Source organism: Meriones unguiculatus, chromosome 10 (assembly GCF_030254825.1).
Source record: "Meriones unguiculatus strain TT.TT164.6M chromosome 10, Bangor_MerUng_6.1, whole genome shotgun sequence".
NCBI lineage: Eukaryota > Metazoa > Chordata > Mammalia > Rodentia > Muridae > Meriones > Meriones unguiculatus.
The window spans coordinates 42,378,010-42,402,909 of NC_083358.1; the positions used below are offsets into that span (position 1 = coordinate 42,378,010).

Consider the following 24,900-nt stretch of genomic DNA (forward strand, 5'->3'; position numbering starts at 1 on the left):
AGTGGTGTAGAGAAATCAGGATTTGAATGAACAAGGGTAAATTGTATACATTCCAAAAGAACATTATACCAACAACTCTTCTTTTCTCTATGTAATTTTTAATCTCATTTGCTACAGGACTGAGGTCAGAGAAGGGATAACAGGGACTGAGCCTGCAGACTACCCACCTGGCAGCAAGAGGCCTCTACCAGCATCATCAGGGCCCTAGGTTTCCAATTCCCCCTGAGGCTGGGCCTCTGGATTTCTCCAGTGAAACTTGCCACTTCTTTCTTGTGAGGTGCAACAGTGTTATATGTAAACCATACATAAAGGTAGTAAGAAAGGTGACACGAGACAGCCACCACAGAGTAGTTCTTAAGGAGAGAGTGTAGAAAACTGATCTTGTTTCACAATAGCTGACCCAGCATCCACTTCACTCTTTTGATGGGGTTGCATGGATTGAATTGTTTGCATAGCCCTTCCTACTCTAGACTGGGTACAAGGAGGAAGGGTGCCTGGGAAGGTATGTTCAGCATTAAATAGTGTTGTACCTAGATTGTGAGACCTCAAAGACCACCAGGAGTCAAGTCCATTGCAAAACACACGAGGGTTTATTCAGTATAAACTCTAGCCCAGGTCGTAAGATCTCTGCTGAAGCAGGAGAGGAATATGGCCCTGAGGGCTGGGGGAACAGGTTTTTAAAGGGCAAAACTGCATGTGTGGATTTTTCAAGCCTTGGTGTCACATGATTGGGTAAGGGAGGTTGACTTTTGAAATAATTGGTCTACTTTAGGTGTCAAGACCATGATCGGTCCTGGCCCAGCAATCTAGAGGATATATCTTGAGCAATGCCTGGAATGTCCTCTTACATGCTGATTTGGCTGTTGGGAGGAAGGAGGAGAGATTAGCACATCTTGTGGTTTTTCTTAGAAGCAGGGCTATGTGACTTTGGTCACAAGCTAGGGGCTATCTGGGTGGGGAACTAGGGGACACCTGGGTGGGTTGCCAGGCAACAGCATCTCTCAAGAGCAAGCCTGGTTACTTTCTGCAGCAGGGCAGATCTGCCTCAACTTGCCCACTCCTTTGTCTAACCTTGTACCCAAGACCACAGTCATATTGCCCCAAGGTTCAAATTTCAAATTTTGGACCTCTCATTCTCCCCTTTTCAAGAGGATACTGTCTCTAATCCTCAAAATATGTCCAAATCATTTTATGTTTAAAAGGGGGAGGAGGGCCCCTATCAATATATCATTTCAGCCTGCCAGGTGGGATTATGGGCAAAGGTCTATTTTTCTGTAATTGTTTCAGTGCTGACCATAAGGCTATTGACATCAGGGGCTAGTAAGGCTGAAATGGTTAGTCGATCCAACTGGAGGGGCAGGAAATAATCTGGGTGGCTGACAGCAAATCCATCACCTTACATAGGTGAAACCTATTGAACTAAACACAGACTAGGAACAGAATTATTATCGGTGGGAAAGAAGAGTTTATAGGTTGGTATTATTTTCATCAATGGCCAGTCTTTGATACTGTGACTGTAATACCATCAGCTGAATTGTCCCTCGCCTCTACTTAATGTAGGCCAATAACTTGTTTAGCAGACAAGGCCCAAAAGTGACCAGTAGTAATAGGATAATAAAATGGCCTAAGAGAGTATATATCAGGGTTGTTAACCAAGGGGACACATTAAGCCATGATTCAAACCATCCTGATCTGGCTTCTCTTGCCCAGCATCTCTTGCCCAGCCCTTCTCTAACTTTGGCCAGTGACTCTCTCACAATCCAAGAACCTATTGGGGTAGAAAAAACATTCTTCCTTGAGTGCTGTGTATAGCCCTCCTTGTTGTAAGAGCATCAAGTTGAGCCTCCTTCTATTCTGGAGGACAACCTCTGCTAAGGAATCAATATTTTGTTCTAGATCAGAAATAGAACCCTCCAATCTTTGAATGTCCAAGTCTATGGATTCCCTTAGCTGTCCATAATGTTTGTCCTGAAGGACCAATGAGATGATACCTGTTCCTGCTCATGCTGCTTCCAGTCCCAGTAGTCCCACTAAGGTGACAGTTGTTATGGATTCTTTTTATTTCTTATATATTTTTGGTTTGGTAGATCAAAGGGTAGGAAGAACTCTTCATTACCATGATAAATCAGCTGGGGAACTCGCTGTACTAGCATACAGTAAGAAGCTGGGAGCAACTTACCGTATGTATGGGGTCAAGCCAGAGGAACAGGCTCACCAGCTATTAAGTGGGGGGTCCATTCCTACCCCAATAGTTAAGGTCTGCTACAGAGGCTCTTATGAGTGTCTGGAATTGTTCCCACACAAGTCCTGCTTCTGGAAACTAGCTGGAGAGTGAGTCTGACTTGCGGGGGTTGATGCCATCTACAACTGGTCATATCTGTGGCAAGAGTATAGTTACTAATGACTGCCATTGCCTCATAGAAGGGGGTTGTGAGTCATAACATAGCCAACAGGACTCAGTGAGGTCCAGGTGAGTCCCATTCAGAGCTATATATGTTAAACATCAATTCCCAAAGGGGTTCGGACTGGGGTTCCTGGAAAGGCCCCTTGTCTTGGTTAGGCTTTAGAGAAAGGGCAGGTGAGAGTTTGGGGGTCCCTGCCACTTGGGGTGCCTTAGTAGTGGTCAAGCCAATGGGGAGAGGTGTAGGATGGTGTTAGGGTCAATAGCCCTGGGGGACCCTTCAGAAAGAAGCAATTAAAGGCACAATATCCCCCCAAGTGTCCCAGTCTTCCAAAGGCACAGCCCAAATTTTTTTCCCTTGCAGCCATGGGGTATAGCTTTTACCCTTGTCAGTAAAGGCAAGCTTAAGCTAATTACAGGGTTTGGATTTAGCATAGTGGGGTATACCACTATTGACTGCCCATGAACATTTATCATATTTGGGGTCTCTAGTCAACTGCATAAGTCTGGTTGGGATAGGTTTCCAGATAGTGCAAATTTCTCGCACCCCCATTCTGCACAATAAAGGTCAGCCCTGGTCCCACAGTGTTCCTGCCACCATGGAGAATCAAAAGGGGAGGGACACATATAAAAGTGTATTTTGTGGCCCTCAGCCATGCTTCTCATGCAGGACCCTGATGGCATGGTGAGGACCAGATCAAAGCTCAGCTCGGGGAACCATGTGTTCAGGGGAATTGTCTGAGATGCTGTGGCTAAGATGTTGCTATAGTCATCCCATAGGACCCAGGTATTGTTTACTGGGGTGTGTGGGTTCCAGGCAGCAGTACATGTGGTTAGTAGTCCTAAGATGATGACGAGGTTCTTGATAATCTGACATGCAGAGGGTTGTCTGAACCATGATGTACCCATCAAAAAATTTAGCTTGAACGGTAAAGATTCTTTTTTTTTTTTTATTTTCCATTCCAGGGCACAGGAGTCAGGTAGTCTTCTTGGGTTGAGAATGGGTTGGCAGGCCTGGCATGCGAATAATGAATCCAAGCAATGATCCTGTCAACCTTAATGGCAGTTGGAGTGGTGAGCAGAATAATGTATGGTCCTGTCCATCTGGGTTCTAGTGTGCCTTGATGGAATTGTTTCACATAGACCCAGTCTCCAGGCTGGAAGACTGGGGTTGGGTTGTGGGGTCCTGGGACCGGGATTGCCTCAGAGAGAACAACCACTTTAGATCAAACATGTTTATGAGCCCACTGGTTGTCCCTGACATGAAGGATCAAGTCATCCTCATCTATTTCAGCAATGGCATCAGATTTAAGATTAGGTATAATAGGGGCTGGCTTCCATACATGATTTCAAAAAGAGTGAGTCCTAATTGATAGGAAGAGTTTCTGACTCTATACAGGGCAAAGGGGAGGAGCTTCACCCAGTCATTTCCAGTCTCCAAGGTCAATTTAGTTAAGGTCTCTTTTTTAAATTTTTCTTTTTTATATTAATTACAGTTTATTCACTTTGTATTCAAGCTGTAGTCCCCTCCTTCATTCCCTCCCAACCTACCCTCCCTCCCTCATTTCTTCCCATGCCCCTCTTCAAGTTCACTGATAGGGGAGGTCCTCCTCCCTAGTTAAGTTCTCTTTTAATGTCCTATTCATTCTCTCTCCCTGTCCTGAACTTTGGGGTCTGTAAGCACAATATAATTTCCAATCTGCTCCAATATACTTGGCCATATTCTGACTTATCTTTGACACCAAAGCCAGTCCATCATCTGACCCTATCATGTGAAAAAAACCATAATATCTTCCAATAATTTCTTAGCTACCATCTGAGTGGTCTTGTCCTTGGTGGGGAAGGCCTCTGTCCATCCTGAGAAGGTGTCCATGAATACTAATAGGTATTTGTAACCATACCTTCCAAGCATAATCTATGTGAAATCAACTTCCCAGTAAGCTCCTGGTCTCTTACCTTGAAGGTTTGATACTGGGTGTTGTGGATTGCTGGTGGCATTGGTCAGCTGACAAGCTTTGCAATTAGCCACAATGTCATCAATAGTTTTATGCATATCCTTAAAAGTCACTCTAGATTGTCTCACAGCACCCACCATTCTTTTTGATCCCATATGAATGACTATGAATTTTCCTGAGAATAATTCTAGCTAAGGAATTGGGCAAGATTAGCTGATTGCCACCAACTGTCCAAACATTAGCTCTTGGGCTGATTCCTGGCCCATTTTATTTCCTCTTCAGTGTAATGAGGTTCCTCCAACAAGTTTGGGCTGGGTGGCTCTGGCAAAATGGTTGCTAAGATGGCAGCTGCTATCTCTTGCAGTACAGAATTCTTGGCTGTCTTATCAGCTCAGTTGTTGCCTCTGGCCACATTGGTGGTTCTGGACACCACATTTGGTGTCCAGGGCAGTGGATAATGGCCAGCCTCTTGGGAAGCCATGAAGCTGTAAGGAGCCATAACATTTCCTCTTTATTTTTAGTGGTTCTTCCTTCAGCCTTCAGGAGCCCCGTTTCTTGGTATATGGCTCCATGCACATGGGCAGTGGCAAAGGCATAACGACTGTCTGTGTACATATTGATGTCTAGTCCTTTGCCCATAGTAAGGGCTTGCGTTAAGGTGATTAATTCAGCCTTTTGAGTGGAAGTTCTCAGGGGAAGGGATTGAGCCCAAATTACCTCAGTCTCAGTAGTCACTGCTGCCCCTGCTCTCCTCTAACCCTAATGAATGAAGCTGCCCTCATCAGTGAACCAAGTCTGCTGAGCATTAGGCAAAGGCACATCCTTAAAGTCAGGTCGGGTGTTGTGCACCTGGGCCAAAATTTCTTCACAGCAGTGTAGTGGCTGCTCCAGTTCTGAATCTGGCAGGAGGGTTGCTGGGTTCAAGGAGGCAGGAGGCTGGAGGCTGGAAAACAACTCAGCCAGGATTAATCAACATAATCTGATAATGGGTCATGAGAGTGTTGCTTAACCATCAATAGGGTGGTTGCTTAAGAACTCCCTCAATGGCATGGGGGGGGGGCTCACAATCAAATATTGGCCCAATATCAACTTATCAGCATCTTTGACCAGCAGTACTGTGGCTGTGATAATGAGCAGGCAAGGTGGCCATCCAGACACTACCTGATCCAACTTTTTAGATAGGTGTGCTACTGGATGTTTCCAAGGCCCCAGTGTTTGAGTCAGAACTCCCTTGGCAATCCCTTTTCATTCATCCATGAACAGGTGAAAGGGCTTAGTAATGTCTGGTAATCCTAAGGCTGGTGCTGATAGCAGGGCCTACTTCACCTTGTCAAAATCCTGTTGCTATTCTGAGGTCTAATTAAAGTAATCAGTCTCTTTTATGACTTCATAAAGGAACCTAGCTACCTCTGCAAAGCCTGGGATCCAGAATCTGCAAAATCCCGCCTACGCTAGGAACTCTCTTACCTGGCAACAACTGTTTGGGACTGGAATGCTGAGAACAGTCTCTCTTCTGGCCTTGAAGAGCCAGTATTGCCTTCCTTTCAAGATGTAGCCAAAGTAGGTCACTTCAGCTCTGCAGAGTTGTGCCTTTTGGCTGAGGCTCAATACTCTAAGTCTCCCAGGACTTCTAGGGGCCTCCGGGTCCCTTTCAGGCAACTTGCCTGGTTCTTGGCTGCCACCAAGAAATCATCTACATACTGGAGAAGGGTAACATCCAGGTTGTTAGGCCAGTACTCACCCACGTCCTCATGAAGGGCCTTTTTGAAGATGGTGGGTGAGTTCTTAAATCCTTGTGGTAGGCGTGTCCAAGTCAGCTGTCCGTTGATGCCTACCTTTGGGTCATGCCATTCAAAAGTAAAGTATTCTTGGTTTTTGGCTGAAGAAGGCATCCTTCAAGTCTAGGACAGTATACCAGTCTCTTTCGGGTGGTAGGGAACTCAGCAAAGTGTATGGGTTAGGTACAGTGGGGTGAATATTCATCACCCACCGGTTGACTTCCCTCAAGTCCTGGACTGGCTGATAGTCATTTGAGTTAGGCTTCTTAACAGGCAACAGGGGAGCATTCCAGGCAGACTGGCGAGGCCTGAGAATCCAAAGTTTGAGTAATTTTTGGATGTGAGGAGTTATTCCTATTTTTGTCTCCATGGACATTGGGTATTGGTGTACCTGGGTGGGATCTGCCCCTGGCTTGAGTTCCACAATCACTGGTGGCCAGTGTTTGGCCAGTCCCATTCCTTATGTTCCAGCCCAAGCCTGAGGAAGTTCCTCCAATCAAAGATCCAAATTTTTCTTACGAGAAAGGGGTTGCTTATACAATTTGTTCTCAGGTTGATCATTAGGACTTGGATAGGCTTTCCTTTATCTTGTAGTAGTTGGGTTCCTTCTGGCCCAAAAATGTATTTGGGCCTTCATTTTGGTTAATAGATCCCTCTCCACAAGTGGATAAGGGCATTCTGGAATGATTGTAAATGAATGGGTTACCCATCCCATTCTTAAGTCTACAGATCTTTGGGTGGTCCATGGATATTGTTTAATGTCAATGGCCCCTGAACCCATGATTTCTTTGAAGATATTGGCCCTCCAGCCTTTAAGAGCACTGAATGTTGGGCTCCAGTATCTACTAGAATGTCCAAGGGTTTTCCCTCCACCTTAAGAGTTACCCTCAGTTTGAGGAGGGGATCTGAACCCCAACTCCCTCAGTCTTTTTCCTCTTCCACAAACATAACCTTAGTTCATGGCTTTTTCTTGGGACAATCCTTTATCCAGTGTCCCTCTTCTTTATAATAGGCACATTGGTTCTTACCTAATTGTAGTCTGCTGCATCCCTCTGGCTCCTTTTTTTCTGGATGCTTGCTGGAGTTGTTTTCTCTCTCCTGGATCCAAGGCAGTGGCAGCCAGGAGCACTCTGGCCAAATCCCTATACTGTCTTTTCTCTGCCCTAATTTGCTTTTCCTCTGAACTTTCCCTATTGTTATATACTTTCTCTGCAATCTCTACCAAGTCCCTTAATAACTTTTCTCCTAATCTTTCCTGTTTTTGTAACTTTTTCTTAATATTTGGTGCTGACTGATTAATGAAGCCAGGGTGACAGATGACTTCTTATCAGAAATGTTCGGGATCATAAGGAGTATAATGTCTATAAGACTCCATTATGCTTTCTAGGAAGGCTGGTGGGCTTTCATTCGTTCCCTGCCTAACATCATAAACCTTAGCCAAATTGGTGAGCCATCTAGTGGCTGCCTTGAGACCTGCCAACAGAGCCTGCTAGTAGACAAGGAGGTGCCCCTTACCTTCAGCTATATTGTAATCCCAGGTGGGTCGGGTGAGAGGAAATCCAGGGTAAATATCAGCTGGATTCTGGGTCGGAATGCCAGTATTTCCTGGAATATTTTTCCGGGCCTCCAAGAAGATACGTTCCCTTTCTTCTTTGGTGAAAACAATCTGCAAACGCTGTTGGCAGTCATCCCAAGTGGGCTGGTGAGTAAAAAGCACAGTTTCAAAAAAGAGCAATTAGGTCTCTCAGATTTTCAGAAAATTTAGCATTTTGGGTTTTCCAGTCATAAAGGTCAGCCGTCATGAAAGGCCAGTAATGGTGGGATTGGTTCCCATGGTCATCCATGGACCCAGTGACCCACAGAGGCAGAACCGTTGAATGCATTGCCTGCATGGCTTGCCTAACTATTATATCCAAGTATAACATAATTATAAGAACAGCCAACAGAGGACCAAGGAAGAGGGAAAGCCAGCTTAACCATGATGCCATTCAAAGGTCACGTGAGAAATTTTGTTCATCTTTTATGCAGATCATCAATTTGATCATAGATAATATGAGAGAAATCTGATACATGCCAGGAAATTGTTGACAACAAATAATCTATATAGTAGCTCTGTTTTGTAAAGCTTGTTTTTGTCCATCTTAATTTCTGCTAAAATTCTTTTGAAATCTCTCTTTGTATTTCAGTAATCCACTCCTGGGATTGGTAATTAAAAGGCTGCTTTGGTGGCGATCATTACAGTATCTACTAGATGCAAAGAATCGTCACAGTTTTCTGGGAGAGCTCTCAATTCTGTTGATTGATTGCAAAGATTTCCTGAGTGACAGGGTTGTAATACAGCCTATCCCACATAAGTCTTTATAATATGTGGGAAGGGCAGTGTAAGTAGCATTTTTGAAAACAAAAGTCCATTATAAATGAAATTGTTTGTCAGAGGAAAGGATATAATTAGAAGCGCAATTATGGAAAGGGGGGATGATCAGAGCATAACATTTAGAGTATAAACAATTGTGGTTTTTAACAATACCAGTGACAGAAATATGAGGGGAAGCTCTATGAACACCAGCACAGGTAAATTCTACTCCATGCCCTGTTATTTGAATATAGTGCATATGAGTAACTCCTATGCTATATAAATTTATTTTTTATTTTTATAATTTTTATTTCTTTATATTAATCACAGGTTATTTACGTTATATCACAGCCATAGCCCCCTCAATAAATTTATTTTTAAGAGCCTAGGAATAGACAAGTCTCAGCTGATACAAGAAGATTGCTCTTGTTTACTGCTTTGTATCAAATGAAACCAGAGGCTATTTCCTAAACCATTGGCAACAAATAGCACTATTCGAGGTACAATAATATCAACTTTAGTAAGCAATACATAAGATATTCCTTAGTTCAATCTTCATACAACTGTAATTTCCACTATCAGAGCTTTCTAAAGAATACTTAATTATGCTAAAAATCTGTATGATTGTGTTCAGACCAATTAATTAAATCAATCCAACCAAAATATCTTCCATTCATGTGACTAAATATTTGTGCAACATTTTTGTCTAGACAATTTGTCCTAAAAGATAAAAAACAATTCTTAGCATGGCAAAACAATATCATACTGTTTCCTACAACAGGTGTTCCTTTTATCAGCTCCCCCCAACAAAAGACATTAGAATTCTGTGTTGATGAGCTGATAATATCTTCACTCATAATATTTGTTGGCTCCCCACATCATTGCCATATTCTTCCTCTTGGGGCATCTCCTCCTGATACTTATCACCTGTCTTCAGATACCTCATTGACTCTGTGGTGTCTGGGATGTTGTCTCTTGAGCAGGAGCCATCCGGGACTTCATTCATTTCCTGGAAACACACAAGTATAACCTCTCCCTGGTATTAGGAATACATCAGTCTCTTTCCATTTACTAGTATTTAGAGATTTCCATTTAACACATACTTTAGGCTGTGTATTCTTTAAGGTCAAACGCTTTGTGTAGTAAAAGAAGCATTGTCCTTTAAAGTGAAAAGATTTAAAGTAAGCATGGCTGAATTTAGCGTGGTACATGGGGATTTAAGTGGGTGTGTATAGCCCTTTTTATTTTTTGAATTTGCCAGTTATGTATTTGATGTTTCATTCCACAATAGCTTAACCCTGAAGATTATTAAGGATTCCAGTAAACCAATTACTATTCCATAAATTGCAAAGTCCTTAAAGTGCCTGTTAGTACAAGCAGAGCCATAATCAGGTTTTTTATACATATCAAATTTGTATTTTTTCACTATAAATTGTGCTTTTATTTACTGCAAACAAATGAAACAAAATCAAAATGACATAATACATGTAAAATACTTAGCACAGTGTGTATCCTATAGTAAGTTGCAAACAAGTTTTTAGGATTAACAGATTAACACTCTCTGTAAACAGTATTTAAAGTAAAAGTCAATGTATGCTTTACTTGATTACTTTAGCAAAACTTAATTTTAAGTTCTTACATTCCATTTTTAGATTGACCCATTAAGTATATTTTAATTAATTAAATTTTAAATAAATTACAATTTATTCACTTTGTATCCCAACTGTAGCCTCTTCCCTCACCCCCTCCCAATCCCACCATCCCTCCCTCATCTCCTCCCATGCCCCTCTCCAAGTCCACTTATACCCTTATACCGCAGGTCCTCCTCCCCTTCCATTGGACCCTACCCTATCAGGTCTCATCAGGACTGGCTGCATTGTCTTCCTCTGTGGCTTGGTAAGGCTGCTCCCCCCTCAGGGGGAGGTGATCAAAGAGCCAGCCACTAAGTTCATGTCAGGGACAGCCCCTGTTCTCCTTACTAGGGAACCCACTTGGACAATGAGCTGCCATGGGTTCTAGATTATCTCCATGCATGGTTCTTGGTTGGAGTATCAGTCTTAGAAAAGACCACTGTGACCAGATATTTGGGCTCTGTTGCTCTCCTTGTGGAGTTCCTGTCCCCTCCAGGTCTTTCTATCTCCACCTTGTTTCATAAGATTCCCTGCACTCTGACCAAAGTTTGGCTATGAGTCTCAGCATCTGCTTTGATACCTTGCTGGGTAGAGTCTTTCAAAGGCCCTCTGTGGTAGGATCCTGTCTTGTTGCCTGTTTTCTCCCTCTTCCGATGTCTGTCCTGTTTGCCTTTCTGAGTGAGGACTGATCATCTTACCCAGGGTCGTCCTTCTTGCTTAGCTTCTTTAGGTGTACAGATTTTAGTATAATTATCCTATATTATATGTCTAATATCCACTTATAAATGAGTATATACCATGTGTGTCTTTCTTCTGGGATATCTCACTCAGGATGATTTTTTCTAGTTCCCACCATTTGCCTGCAAATTTCATGATTTCCTGGTTTTTAATTGATGAATAGTATTCCATTGTGTAAATGTACCACAATTTCTGTATCCATTTCTCAACTGAGGGACATCTGGGTTGTTTCCAGATTCTGGCTGTTGCAAATAAAGCTGCTATGAACATGGTTGAGCAAATGTCTTTGTTGTGTACTTGAGCATATTTTGGATATATGCCTAGGAGTGCTATAGCTAGATCTTGAGGAAGCACTATTACTAATTGTCTGAGAAAGCGCCAAATTGATTTTCCAAAGTGGTTGTACAAGTTTACATTCCCACCAGAAATGGAGGAGGGGTCTGCTTTCTCCACATCCTCTCCAGCATGTGTTGTCACTTGAGTTTTTTATCTTAGCCATTCTGATGGGTGTAAGGTGAAATCTCAGGGTTGTTTTGATTTGCATTTCCCTGATGACTTAAGGATATTGAGCATTTCTTTAAGTGTTTCTCTACCATTCAATATTCTTCTATTGAGAATTCTCTGTTTAGCTCTGTACCCCATTTTTTTTAATTGGATTACTTGATTTGTTGCTGTTTAACTTCTTGAGTTCTTTATATATTCTGGATATTAGCCCTCTGCCAGATATAGGGTTGGTGAAGATCCTTTCCCAATCTGTAGGCTGTTGTTCTGACGACAGTGTCCTGTGCTTTACAGAAGCTTTTCAGTTTCATGAAGTCCCACTTACTGATTCAGAAAATCTCCCGTGCTCATGGATCAGCTGGATTAACAGTGAAAATGGTCATTCTACCAAAAGCAATCTACAGATTCAATGCAATTTTCATCAAAATACCAACACAATTCTTTACAGACCTTGAAAGAACAATGCTCAATTTCATATGGAAAAACAAAAAAAAAAAACAGAATTGCTAAAACAATCCTGCACAACAGCAGATCATCTGGAGGTAGCTCCATCCCTGATTTCAAGCTGTACTACAGAGCAATAGTAATAAAAACTGCATGGTACTGGCATAGAAACAGAATGGTGGATCAATGGAATCTAATAGAAGACCCAGAAATAACCCATACACCTATGGATACTTGGTTATTCTTTTACAAAGTAGCCAAAACCATACAATAGAAAAAAGACCGCATCTTCAACAAATGGTGCTGGTCTAACTGGTCTGCTGGTCTACAAGTAGAAAAATGCAAATAGATCCATACTTATCACCCTGCACCAAACTAAAGTCCAAGTGGATCGAAGACCTCAACATAGAACCAGACACACTAAACCTGTTAGATGAAAAAGTGGGGAAGAGCCTTGAACTCGTTGGCAGAGGAGACAACTTCCTGAACAGAATACCAACAGCACAGGCTCTAAGAGCAACATAATAAGTTTTTATTGTATGTGTGTGTCCTAGAAAGAAGGTGTATAAATGAATGATTGATGGCTTCCAAGGTGGTTTTACACTGTAAACAGAAGCAACAAGTATGTCATAAGCCATGTTAACTATTATATAAATATATTTTAGATGTCCATATTTGAGGTACAGGTGAAAATGGCATTAGATTTTAACTCTCCAGCATTTAATACACCAGCAGAGGGCAGAATATTTTGTAAACCTGCAGTCCTAAATTCACCCATCTCTTGATTGATTTCTGCTAGTATCCTGTGGTAATATTAATGGTTTTATTAATCATACAGGCCATCTTTTAGACAGTTTTGTATTCTAGTAAATATTCCTGGGATAGATAATAAAGAAGGCCTTGTAGCTGCAACTCTTACAGGATCCAATAGAAGCAGAGATTCATCACAATCCTCAGGGAGAGTGCTCTTAGTTCTATAAATCAGTTGCAAAGATTCACTGAGCAGTACTGGGAACTGAACTCAGGACCTCTGGAAGATCAACCAGTGCTCTTAACTGATGATCCATCTCTTCACGTCTTTGCTCTTGACTCTTATCATTGACATTGTAGCATGGCTAATCTTCTAGTTTGCCATCTTATTCTTAAGCCTCCAATATTCTCTTTCTTCATTTTCTTTTAGCTATGATCAGTAGTCTCTTTAACCTACAATTCCAAATTAGTATCATAAGTCTCATCATGATCACTATTAAGTATTTATAACCTGGTCTACAGAGCAAGTTCCAGGACAGCCAGAGCTACACAGAGAAACTCTGTCTTGAAACTCACAACCCCCCCTCCAATACAAATACTTAGTTGCATAAATGAGTGTTATTATTTTGGTTGGACTAATCTAATGGATCAGTCCAAATGCAATAATATGGATTTTTCTCATAACTAAGTACTTTTTAGAAAGCTCTGATAGTAGAAATTATATTTGTATGAAGATAAAAAAGAAATATCTGATGCATTGCTTACCAAAGTTGACATTATTGTACCTCGAATGGCTCTCTCTGTTGCTAATGGTTTAGAAAATAACCTCTGGCTTCATCTGGAACAGCTGCTCATCTTATTTGCCAGCTCCTGCTTGGGTGCTCTTCTCTCAACTTTCTGATCTTGGAATTACAGGTGTTTTATCCCACCTGGATTGTGGGGATCTAAACTCCAGCTCTCATGTTTGTGTGGCCAGCACTTAAGCCACTGAGCCATCTCCTCAGCCAGAGTCATATTAGTTTATTTAAGAATAAGTTAACATGGGACATAGCAGGTCACATCTTTAGCCCCAACACTTGGGAGACAGAACCAGGTGGATCTCCATGAGTTCAAAGCCAGTCTGGTCTATGTAGTGAGTTCCAGGACAGCCAGTACTACATAGAGACATCCAGTCTCAAACACACACACAAACAAACAAATGAATAAGTTGTCCTAGGCAATATTGCTATAAAATTTACATGAGGAAACTAAGGCACTATATATTTAAATTAATAAATAATGAAATTAGTGATTTTTTTATTTTATTTTAGATATTCAAAACATGTGTCCCCAGCTGAGATGATCCAGGAAAATGAAGAGAGACATTGATGTGAAGGGAAAAGCACCAACAGCAATATATCAAATGAAGAGATGGTTGAAGTAAGTAAATTTTGTTTTGTTTTGTTTTGTTTTGTTTTGTTTTGTTTTTTGAGACAAGGTTTCTCTGTGAAACCCTGGTTGTCCTGGAACTCACTCTGTGAACCAGGCTAACCTCAAACTCACAAAGATCCACCTGCCTCTGCCTCCCAAATCCTGGGATTAAAGGTGTGTACCACCACCACCACAACCCAGCGGTAAGTAAAAATTTTAATGTGGATACAGACTACTTATAATATAAACATGAAGAGTATAATATGAACATTAACTGTTCAGGGAAGTTTTCTTTGAATTTATTTCATGCCTACATGCACTGCTTCCCCATACTGAGTCTCATACCGTGCAGGTTGGAGACAAACCCAAAAATGTAACTGAGAAACTTCTATATTCTAAACAGCTTGGACCCTGTAACAAGAGTAAAAGTTCATCACGGCATATTCAATATATTGATCAGGAATATCTTTATATACAAAGGTAATATTCAATAAAGGAACTTCAGATTCAAGAGACCTCTAGTTATCTCAGGGAATTTTTCAAATCCTTAGCACCTATTGCTCAATACATGGTTCATTTAAGGACAAAACTCACTGGATGAAAAATCATCAAATAGTAAAGTATAAAGTACACATATGAGAATTTCTATAAATATACTGTTCATGAGTTTTTTTTCATGTGAAAAAATCACACTTCAAAAACATTAGGAAGTCACACTATAACAATGTGTACAATGAACATAACAAATTCTTTCTTAAGTTACAACTATAGGTTCAACAGAAAATCCGGCAAGGGAAAAACACTATTCAGGTGTGGAAACATATTACCAAAGGCTACAGAACAAAAGGAATCACACATAGAGGAAAGAGAATGAATGTAGAGACTGTTGTGAAGTTTATTATGATAAGTCAGCACTCACTAATCACCAGAGAATACAAACTAAAGATGACCTATGAATGCAAAGAACGCAGAAAAAGTTTCTGCCACAAGTCACACCTCTTTTGATACCAGAGAACTCATACAGGAGAGAAGCCCTACAAATGTGAAGAATGACAAAAAGCTTTCTACCACAAGTGCCATCTCACTCAACACCAGGGAACCCATACAGGAGAGAAGCCCCATGAATGTAAAGAATGTAAGAAATCCTTCTTCTGTAAGTGGCTCCTAACTTTACATCAGAGAACTCATACTGTGAGAAGCCTATGGTAATAGAGTGCAGCAAAGTTTTCTTCTACAAGTCACACCTTACTCAACACCAGAGAACCCATACTGGTGAGAGGCCTTATGGATATAGAGTGCAGCAAAGTTTTCTTTTACAAGTCTAACCTCACTTTACATCCGAGAACCCACACAGATGAGAAGCCCTATCAGTGTACAGATGCTGGAAAGCTTTCTACAGCAAGTCCAAACTCTCGATATCAGGCAACTCATACAGGTGAGGATCCTTCTTGATGTAGACAATTCAGAAAAGCTTCTCCATGGAATTCCTCCTTCAAAATCAGATTTCATTCAAGTGAGAAACCATAAGAGTATAAGTAACACAAGGGAAGTTTCTAGTTTAAATCAGCCTTAGTTGTACTCATTGAACTCAGGTAAGTTAGCTCTGGAAACATAAGGAATGCATGAAACATTTCTTCTCTGTCTCCAGCCTCTCTCTCCATGAAGGACTCATGAGAAAAGTAAAGCATAAAACTTTGATGTATAATGTCAGTCTTCACTTGAAATCAGAGAATTCATGTTGATGAGACTGATTGTTGCACACATATTTTACCTGCACTTCTTATGCCTTTACCTCCCTTCCAACCCCTAAACCTATGTAGGAGAGAAGGTTAAAATGGAAAGGGGACTCTTTAGACTTAGTTCCTTAGGGCAATTCCAATCTTTATAATCAGGATATTCATCAGTCCAGCTAACCAGCAAAGCAGCAAACGCAGCAAACGCAGCAGCAAGACAAACCAGAAGCAGCCTTCTTCCTTCTCTGACCCTCTCCTTGAAGCCTCCTCCTTCTCTTTTCCTTGGAGTGTCCCTCAAAGCTCCCTTCTCTCTCTCTCTCTCTCTGGGCTTTGGTATTTATATCCTCTCAGAGTCCTTAGAATTAAACTAATTGCAGCTGGCAAAGACCATACTCCTCTCTGAGTCACACAAGGCATTTATCAGCTATGGACAAACTAAAAGCAGCTCCACATCCTACACTTGGGATTAAAACAAAAACCTGTTTACATAACATAACTAAGTAAAACTTGCACTACAACTGATGAATGTAAAAAAAAAAAGTTTAAAAATGTCTTTCCACAAGCCATGTCTTAATTCAACTCTAGGGAACACATATAAGTGTAACATACCAGGACAGTACAAATATAGGAAGAATTTCTACCTAAGTGGCTTTTTTCTGCATAAGCAACTCATACATGTGAAATAACATATGAATTTAAGGATTGTAAGAAAGATTGCATAATTAGTGAAGCCTCAGTTGATTTCAAGATATACCAAGGGGGTTAATGACTACAGGAAGGTTTTCTAACATGAAACATTGTCAGAGTCTTTTAAAACTCACACAGATGGGGGATTCACTATTTAAAAACCAGAAAATACTGAAAAAGAATCCATGCCTCAATCTATATTGTATTGAGAATATACACAGAGTATATACAGAGCAGAGAGTAAATGTACAGCAGATAATTTACCCAGTTCCTACAGGATTACATGCTTTTCATCTTACCCTGTTTGGGTGATGGTACTACAAGTTCACTGCAGTTTAGGGCTTGAAAGCTAGAGGGACGTCATAGCACAGGGCTGTGAGTCAGAATCCTGTGTCAAGTGGTTGATGAGAAGCCTCTGATTCCACAGTGCTGGTAGCGGTGGGTAGGGGTTTGCATGCCAGGAAGTGGATGTGTAACTTTAGAACTTGTATGAGGTAGGGAAGAGAGGCCCCTTTAGTTAATATTTATGCACTACACAGGTTGTATAACTGACTGTTAGTTTTCAATAGCTTGGAGACCGTGGTTTTAGTCTGGTACAATGTACCAACTATGAGGGTAGAGAAAAGTACAGCTGCATATGGGAACAGCTGTAAGGTGTCCGGTCTAGATTCAAACAAATGTATCTAATCTGTTACTCATCTGTCAGCATAAAAACAGCAAAAGTGATAAAGCACATGTTTACGATATAGAAAAATGTTTCATCTATACCTAACTGTATCATAATTCATATTAGATAGTCTATAAGTATAAAGATTTTAGAATAGGCATTCAGCCTCTTATATATTAACAAGCATCAAATCATGTATTCAAGTGAAGAATCAAAGCTATTGAGTTTGCTTATCAGGTAAAGGTGTTTGCTGCCAAGACTAATGGCATGAGTTAATCCCCTGGACCCATGTGACAGGGGAGAAGCAATTCATATAAGTTGCCTTTGACCTCTATATGTATATTGTGGTACTTGCATGTTATATACCTATACACTAAATAAATCAAAATCAAAAAATAAAGAGAATACATTTGAAGTGATAGCATTTATTTAGCTTGGTATATACTCAGTTGTAGAGTACTTACCAAATTTGTGTTGCTTTTCTCTTTCATTAGTAAAAATTCCAGGCCAGTGGTGTCCAATGGGGTTAAGGCAGTTGCTCCTAAGACTGACCACTTGAGGTCAATCCTCATGAGTCATGTGGTGTGAGGCGAGAACTACTCTTAAAAATTGTTATTTGAGCTCCACACCCACATCATAGTATGGGCATGCATGTAACACACATTGGCAAACACACACACTAAATAAATTAAGTTTCCTACATGCCATTTTTTGTTGTTGTTGAACATTTATGATTGGTACTCAGTTATTTGTAAATATAAGCAATTATGCAAGAAATTGCACCAAATTTAGAATGTGTTATTGGGCAGCAACATTTTTTTTAGCCAAAAAGAAATTTTTTTTCTGCTAGATGATGGTGGCACATACCTTCAGTCCCAGAACTCAGGAGACAGAGGTAGGCAGATCTCTGAATTTGTGGCTAGATTTGGCCACAGAACAGCCATATTTCCTTAAATGTCTTACCCTTTTTGATGGTTTAAATGAAAATGCCCATATGCCATTAGTGAGTGGCAGTATTAGGGGGTATGGCCTTGGTGAAGTAGGTATGGAATTGTTGGAGGAAGTGTGTCATTGGGGGTGAGCTTTGAAGTCTAAGATGCTCAAGCCAAATCTAGTGTCTCACTCTTCCTACTGCCTGCTGATCTGAATGCAAAACTCTCAGCTACATTTCCAGCACCATGTTTGCCTGTGTGTCACCATGTTTCTTGCTATGAAAATGAAGCAACCCTCTGAACTGTAAGCCAGCCCCAATTAAATGTTTTTCTTTCAGTAAGTTGCCCTGGTCTTGGTATCTCTTTACATCAATAAAAATCCTAAGACACCCTGAATATCTTACAGATTTTTAAAAGGACCTAGAAGTACAATTAAGATAAATTTAAGATATTTAAATGAAGACACTTTGTGAGAGTAAAAAAAAAAAAAAGTGGATTCATAAAATGTACAGTACCTGAACTATGGTCAGGAAGGTCTCAGAGGCCCCCAAAACAGTAAAAACTATTGCCACTGCCATAGCTTGTACACTAAACCTATATAGTAAAACCCAATTGCTGAAGGTGATACATGCTTTGGTTGCAGGGCACAAAGAAGTAATGCCATGATGGCATGACTACTGTGGATATAGCCAACAACTTTCTGATTGGACTTTAGAACTTCTCCACAGGAAGGAATACATGTCTGCTACTGTAAGCCAGAGAGAAAAACACGTGGGTAGGTAGTCATAGGCCTCAGTGGACACCAATGGCAAAATGTTTTGTTGAGTGGATGTGACCTTACCAAACCTATGTATTTGTGCTTATGTCCACAGGTCACTGCTGCTAACAACTATAATGCATCATGAAAGGAAACTTCTTCTTTACAATCATGTACCAGAAAGCCTCCTAACCACTTGAACTCTGAGACTAAGTGACTATTGTGGCATTCATAGACAAAGGAAATAACCAGTCACCCTTCTAAACCTCAGGGAATGTTCTGGAAGAGGTGGTTTGAAAGAATGTAAGAACTATAGGAACGTTGGAGTATTTTGTATCAAAATTTCTGAATTGAAACACTTCCATTCTGGAGGAAGGCTCACTAGCATTCAGGAAGTCCCTGAAACTTACAGGACTCGGAAAGTCCCTTTCTCTCCAAGGTGAAATAAGTAAGCAATACAAACACTAAGGCAAGGAGACTGAGCAGTTGAGATGTCTGGAGGACACTCTCATCTGATGGGCTAGCTGAAGAGGAATCTGGGGCTGTAGCTTTTTTGAGTTATCCTTCATGCTGGTGTGGACTTCCCAGTGGCACGTTTGACTTTGAGTTGTCAATAGTCATGTAAGTCACTCATTACTCTGGCTTCTGAAATTATCCCAGCAATATAATTTGTTCTTTAAGTTGGAGTTTGGTCCATTGTTGGTACCCTACCTAGGGTGAATAGATGTTTGTTTTATGTCTTCCCAGGAAAAGTCACAAACGGTACCTGAATATGAACCTGCTTATACCTGAACCTAAAATGCAGCAGAATCTGTCCACAGTGTAAAGAGTGTACCAGCCTCCTAGTCATTACCTCCAACGACAGAGATGTGCTGGTACATAAACTCTACTCTCTCCAAATCAGTTTAGTAAACATGCGTATTTTGCAACATGGGGATCTAATAAAGATTTTTTGTTGTGTTTATGTTTGTTTGTTTGTTTTTCAAGATAGGGTTTCTCTGTGTAGCTTGGTTGTCCTGGACTCACTTTGTAGACCAGGTTGGCTTCAGACCCACAGATTCACTTGCCTCTGTCTCCCTGAGTGCTGGGATTATGGGCAGTGCTGCTACACCTGGCTCAATAAAGCCTTTTCTAAAGAGCTCTGTTAACTACTGTGGTGTTGTCACAGATAGAGAGGACTATGTTGGTGGCACAATGAACAAAGAACTCAAGAGCAGAATGTGACACAAGAGTTAGAGTGGCCTGGAGAAGCAAAGACTACAGAGGTTTCTGAAGACTGGAGTGTCCTGAGAAGGAGAGAGGCTGTGATCTGGCAAGACATCAGGAGACCAAAAGTTCTGTATGTCTGAGCCTGTAACAAGGTAGTGCTGCTGCTGCAGGAGTTCCAGAAAGCCACCAAGACTTACTAACTACACTCTATGATGAGGCAAACAGAGAGGCAAGGAAAGGCAGCCACCAACTTTCAATACTGATTATTGTACCATTACTTGCTAATTATCGGTCAACACATTAAAAGCCTTGAGCTACAGTGTCTGACTTTCAGGGCATTAAATAAAATGATCAGGGCCTGAGGAAATGGCTCAGGGGATAAGGGGACTCACCACCACGCCTGACCACCTTGCCCACAGGTGGAGAGAGAATTGACTCCAACAAGTTGCCCCATGAATGCCATTTTTGTGCCATGGTCCACACAGGTACACGTACACGAGTAAATAAATGCAATTTTTAAACGTAAATACTATATAAGCATTTTACCTTAACCACATACAGCTGGAAATTTGTGTTGTTGAAAACAAATGTTTCTAGCACTTACTCTCAGTAATAACAGAAAGCCACATCTTGCTTGTTCACAATACTTACCACAGGAGAGCACTACCAATCTCGATGAACCCTTAGCCAAGCCGCTGTGCTAGGCTCATCAGTGATGATCCAAGACACTACTACCCAGCCACCAGGCACTTCTTCTAGGGCTCGTGGACCTAGACTTCCATAATACATAGTGCAGAATTCCATGCTGTTGAGATCCCTTTTTCTTTCGAACAAAAAAATACCCTATGCTGGCAGTGTTGCTCGTGGGTCCCACTTGTAGCCTTCTCTGGCTTTGTGGAGAGATCATAAGAGGGAAGAAAATTGACCATGCAGAACTTCAACTCTACTCCACACAGTGGTTTCCGTCCTCAGGACTGCCCCTCACCCAGGACAGTCTCGGTTCATAATACCCTTTCTAGTCTGAAAAACACAGTATTTCATTTTATCGGGACATGAAGTTCTATGTCCCGGTGCTTTTGCCGTAGTGCTACTAGGTAGACAGGGTACCTGTAGTACCCAGCAGTCTGGCCACTGCTGTCTCAGTGACCCCAAACTGCTTGAGAGGCAAAGGGTAGGCCAGTGGTCAGAGGTGCACGGCCTGGGCCAGGATTCCTTATTCAGCACAGACTTAACTGTGTGCCTCGGACTGATGGCCAAGTTAGGGTTACGTAAGCATCCACCACACAGAGGGCCCTGCTGAACTGCAATGTGCACTTCCACAGCAACTGTTTGGGAAGTGGGGAGGGCCCTGTGGCCTGACAGGAGAGCCGTCATGAGCACTGCTTTACATCTCCTCCTCGAGAACACCAGCGAGAGCAGCCAATACAGATGGTGTCTCTCACCGGGGGCTTTATCTCCCTAGTTCATTCTCTCTACAGAGAAGTTCCTGAGTCTCAAATCCCCTGATAGGCCTAAACCAATCAGCACCAGTGTGGCTCTCACCGTGAAGAGGAGGTTTGCTGTGGGGAAAATGCTAATGTTCACTGGGTACTGAGGCGAATGTGTTTATTCTCCTTGTCACTAAAAGTTTTGTTGAGAGACCCAATCGTGTGTTTCTGGGATAAAAATGAGAGGCCTTGTTGTAGTTAGATTTTTATTGCTGTGACTGAAAGCAGCTTGGGGAGAAAAGGATTTAATTTGTCTTAAATTTCTAGATAACAGTCCATTATTGACAGAAGCCAAGGCATGAACCCGTATGTGAGGAGTGATGCAGAAGCTGTGGAGAAATGCTGTTGAAGAATTTTAATTCAGAACATAGCTGCTCTGTCAAGAGATCGATGTCAAGACCTAGGTCTGTGTGTCCCAGCTGGAATAGAGGCACACCTTTAATCCCAGGAGACAGAGGCAAGCAGGTCTCTGAGTTCAAGGCCAGCCTGGTATAGAGCAAGTCACAGGTAAAGAAAAGCTTAGGTCCAGGCATGGTGGTCATGCCTTTATTCCTGGCACTCAGGAGACATAGGGATGCAGATCTCTGGGTTTTAGTCAGTGCTGTGCAGGCAGTTAGATCAAGTCAGTGGGTTTGGAAACAGTGGAGGGGAGTTGAGTTCATGAATTCAGAGGCAGTTTTACTGAGACAGTTTTACAGAGACAGGTTGCAGAGAGAACAAGCTAGACACAGGTGAAGACTGAGCCACAGAATGACAAGGCGTCAGAAGATTAGAACAGATTATAAGAGTTAGTTTGAGGCCAAGCAGAGCAATCCGGTGAGAAAGTGAAAGAAGCCAATTTGAATCAGTTTGCAGAGGAGCTTGAGCCGGAAGAGCTGAGTTGAAACACCCTAGCTCTAGATCAGAAAGAGCTAGAAAGGGTGAGCTTATTCAGGAAGTCTCAGAGGTGGAAAAATTCTAGGCCTAACCAGGACTAGGCCTAGGTTAGCAGGCAGAGGCAGGAAGCCTCGGAGATGACAGTTAGTTACATCAGGTGAATGAAGTTACTTTTACAGAAGGCAACTTAGAGGCTTGCTCCTTGGGGTTTTTCAGCCTGCTTTCTTATTTCAGGAAAATGGCACTATGGGTTTCACTGTCCACAGGGGACTAGGCTCTCTTACACAGATTACCAGTCAAAACAGTTCCCTACAAACTTGCTCAAACGAGGTTCTCTGATAATCTTACCTTGTGTCACACATGATGATGATGATGATACAATCAGAACAATTGACCCCTGTCAACTTGATACACATATACATACTACTACTCTTACTTTGTTCAACACCAAGATCTCAGGTTAATATTAATTTCACAATATAAAACAACATTAAAAGTCCCACAGTCTTTAAAAATGCAAACATACTAAACATTCTGACTCTTCAAAACATCGGACATCTCAGCTGGGTGTAATGCCAAAACTTTACTCCCAGCACTCAGAGGCAGATGATCTCTATGAGTTCAAGGCCAGCCTAGTCTGCAAAGTGAGTTCTGGGACAGTCAAAGCTACATAGTAAGATCCTATGTCAAAAGCAAAACCAAAACCTATTTTAAGTCTTTTTCAGAGTTCAAAGCCTCTGTAAAGTGTCCAAAATAATATCAACTGTGGCTCCTGTGAAACCAAAAATAATAATTATAATTATTATTTCTTACTCCAAGGGGGGAGAGGCAGGGCACAGTCACAATAAAAAGAAAACTAAATGGGAGTCCAGCCGTGTAAAACCATCAGAGGTCTAAGATGCACACTTTTCTGCCTCAAAGGCAGCTCAGTTTCTCAGCTTCTGCCCTCCACAGCACTTAACACTGTCTCCCAGACTCAGGGCTCTACCTCATGGTTGCTGCTGTCCTCAGTAGTGGATCCACAGTACAAGGATCTCCAAAATACTGGGGCCTCCACTGTGCCTGGGCTGCGCCTGCAGCAATGGCCTCTCCTGTTTCCGCACAGTGCCGAGCCTCAGCTGTGCTTCACGGCCCCTACATGTCTTCAAAACCAGTACCTCCTGGAAAACTTGCACATTGCCAAGTTTGGAAGACCCCATGAGGTGCAACCTTACCCTCTCTGGAGCATGGCCTCTGTGTATTCACCCTGAGGAAACATGCCCCAGGAAATTTTGCTTCAGTGATGCAGGTCTCTTCTTCACAGCTGATTCTTCCAATTGAATCGGCAAAGCAAAGATGTTGGTTTATGACAGTAGTTCTCAACCTGTGGGTCACAACCCTTTCAGGGGTTGCATATCAGATATTTATACATTATGATGCATAACAATAGCAAAATTGAAGTTATAAAGTAGCAATGAAAAAGATAGCTGGAGGTCACCACAACATGAGGAACTGTTTTAAAGTGTCACAGCATTAGGCATGTTAGAACCACTGCTTTGGGGGGCTTGGGTCTTGTTAATCTCAGCTGTTTCTTCAGCTGCAGATGACCAGGACTCCAGATTCTTTATTGAAAGCAGCACATCGAGCAATGAGGTCAACTCCACGCCCTTCATGCGCACTCCATTTCCCAGGCCCCAGCTCTACCCGAAATCCCAGAGACCGACAGCCATCAGGGACTACAGAGGCAGCATCCATTAGAGAATACCGGAGGCCAGCTGCTAACAGGGATACCCAGAGGCCTGCAGCCATCAGGACCTACCAGCTCTACCCGCAGTCCCAGAGACTTACTGCCATCAGGGACCACTAGGACTGCCAACACCAGGACAACCAGGTGGCTAAAGGCCAGCATAAAAATACACTCAATCAAACTCAAGACAATACAGCACCACCGGAACCCAGTTATTTTACTAAAACAAGCCCTGGATATCCTAACACAGCTGAAGAGCAAGAAAATGACCTTAAATCTAATCTTACGATGATAGAGATCTTTAAAGAGGAAATTAATAAATCCCTCAAAGAAATACAGGAAAACACAATCAAACAGGTGAAAGAAATGAAAAATCCCTTAAAGAAATACAAGAAAATATAAGCAAACAAGAAAAGAAAGTGAATAAAACTGCTCAAGACCTGAAAATGGAAATAGAAGCAATAAAGAAAACACAAACTGAGGCAATCCTAGAGACAGAAAACTTAGGAAAGAGAACAGGAACTACAAACACCAGCATAACCAACAGAATACAAGAGATGGAAGAGAGAACTCAGGCATAGAAGATATTATAAAAGACATTGATAACATCATTCAAAGAAAATGCTAAATATAAAAAGTTTCTAACAAAATGTCCAGGAAATTTGGGACACTATAAAAAAACCAAACCTAAGAATAATATGAATGGCCAGCCATGGTGGCGCACACCTTTAAACCTAGTGCTCAGGGAGGCAGAGGCAAAAAGATTTTTGTGAGTTTGAAGCCAGCCTGGTCTACAAAGTGAGTCCAGGGTAGCCAGGGCTACACAGAGAAACCCTGTCTTGGAAGAAGAAGTCGAGGAAGAGGA

General features: G+C 41.7%; 1 long non-coding RNA gene across 2 annotated transcripts in view; it reads left to right on the top strand.

The window, feature by feature from the left end:
- Positions 1 to 19,707, top strand: part of LOC132656852 (uncharacterized) — a 39,611-nt gene extending 19,904 nt beyond the window's left edge. Inside the window, exons 2-5 of one of the 2 annotated variants that reach the window (XR_009594621.1) lie at positions 13,862 to 13,970; positions 18,624 to 18,755; positions 18,853 to 19,040; positions 19,485 to 19,707. This is a non-coding gene — a long non-coding RNA (uncharacterized LOC132656852). The remainder of the gene's footprint in view (positions 1 to 13,861; positions 13,971 to 18,623; positions 18,756 to 18,852; positions 19,041 to 19,484) is intronic. The other variant, XR_009594620.1, reaches the window with a different exon arrangement.
- The last annotated feature ends 5,193 nt before the right edge of the window (positions 19,708 to 24,900 follow it).